Source organism: Nicotiana tomentosiformis, chromosome 4 (genome assembly GCF_000390325.3).
Source record: "Nicotiana tomentosiformis chromosome 4, ASM39032v3, whole genome shotgun sequence".
NCBI lineage: Eukaryota > Viridiplantae > Streptophyta > Magnoliopsida > Solanales > Solanaceae > Nicotiana > Nicotiana tomentosiformis.
This window is the reverse complement of record NC_090815.1, coordinates 43,399,504-43,401,779: the sequence shown is the minus strand read 5'-3', so window position 1 is coordinate 43,401,779 and position 2,276 is coordinate 43,399,504.

The following is a 2,276-nucleotide window of genomic DNA, read 5'->3' as shown; positions in this document are numbered from 1 at the left end:
GGCTTTCATTTAAGCAAGTAGGTGACACACCTACTTGTCACCTAGCAGCTTGTGCAGTATCGCAAAAATGCCCATATCTGTCTACTCCGATATTGTATTGACAAACGGTTTAATGCGTTGGAAAATAGACTCATAGATCTTTAATTTGATGGGTGGAACACCCCATAACTCTAAGTATATTGGGAGAAAATTGCAGTTACATTTGACCCAAAGTTTCAGTAAAACTTATGAATGTAACTTGTGATGAATTTCATCGACTTTTGTTCCACAACTCGCTTGACTTCAAAGCATAACACACGGATGTCATACGAATAATATAAATCATAACATAATATCCTTATCATATTAATCACCCTAGTCTCACCCAAAGGTACATGTTATAACATTCCCAACTTGTCGACTTTCGACGAAACATTGTTTTATTAAATTGCTTTAGCATTTGAACTGTCCAACCCTCTTTGTACTTGTTGTTCATGATCTTCAATATTTGTAACCTCAGAGGTAACATGATTAACTTACTTTATATACTTTTAAATATTATCTCATTTTTTATCCTACATTAGTTTGCTTACGACGCATTTTTACGTACGAAAATATAGGGTGTAACATGACTGGTGTTATGGGCAATATTCCCCCAGCAGATAAATATATTATCAATAGGCTTGTCTGATGTTATGGGCTATCTCCCCCAACATATAATCAGTATGCCTCGCTGGCGTTATAGGCTATCTCCTCCAGCATATAATCAACACGCCTCGATGGTTTTATGGGATACATCCCCCATAGCATAATCAATGTAAGCATGTATGAGTCATAATACATATGGAAACATCATATGGATTCAAGAGATCATGAAAGAAACCATAAACGGAATCACAAACATAATCTGACGCTCGTCGTCCATAAGTTGAACGGAGAAGACTATCCCCATTTTAGGGAGAAACTGAGTATGTATATGAGATACTAAGGTTAATTAACTCTTTATGATCCCTATATAATCAACTTATAACCAAGGAACTCAAGATTTGTCCAACTATCCGAATTTCTAAAATTTTCAGCAGAGTTTCCCCTAAAACTGGATGATCCCCAAAAAACATAACAAGCACCAGAATATACATGGGAATGAATACCCGGACAAGATGATATGATCAAACTAAAGGAGATCCAGTTATCCAAAATAGTTTCAATTAATCGACAAAATGGAATTATGAACGTAATGTCGGCTCATAGTGGCTAACTTACGACATGAAAGTCTAAATATGATTTAGGAATAATCTAAGCATAAACACATGATAAATAATATTATATATTTTAAAATGAATCTATTAGTATCATATGGGTGTTAGGTATACATAAAACCATCAAAGGGGTGGAACAAACGGATGTCCGAATGGCACAGGCCAAACGGGCAATTCTCTATTTTTGTTTTTGTTGTGTTTTGAAGTTTCAACCTAAAATAGTTTCTTCTGTAATTCACATATGGAATTGACTACTATACCAAGATACAATACATGCTGAAATTTCCCTTTAACAACCCTTAAAAGATCAAGAAGAAAGGCTAGAACATTGCTAAACCAAATCATCCCGAAAACGAAACGAAACACCTACGTACCTCTTGTGTTCTTGCTTACAAACCTTGTTCCCTTTGATCCACACCGTTAATTATGCTTGTATAACTAAAATACAGTGGTTAAAAGATTCCTCCGCCACAAATATCTTTCGAAAACATGAGTTATAAGGAGAAAGGAGGAGAACGACAAAGTCTTACCTATGTTGTAAGGATCATGTTCATGTGTTCGCCTCTTGACATAGAGTTGCAGATGATGGAATTGTTTTGAAACCCTAAGGATGTATTTAGGATGTCTAGAGAGACGTTTTAGGTCTAATTTGGGTCGAAATGAGCCTTAGAGATGAAGACTACAACTTTATATGTCAAGATAATCCTCAACCGACCATGTGGGATCAAAAGGGAGCTACTTGTGCAGTCTCGCAAAACGCGAATATCTCTCCACTCTGATTTTTTATCGACGAACGGTTTAATGCATTGGAAACTAGACTTGTAGATATTAAATTTGGTGGGTGTATCACCACGTAATTCCAAATATATTGACAGAAAATCTTAGTAACATCAGACCTAAACTTTAAGCAAAATTATGAATGTAACTTGTGATAAATTTTATCGTCTTTTGTTTCATAACTCCTTTGACTTCAAAACTTAACATACGACTATATTACGACTAAAATACCTCATAAAATCACCTCCTTATCATGTTAAT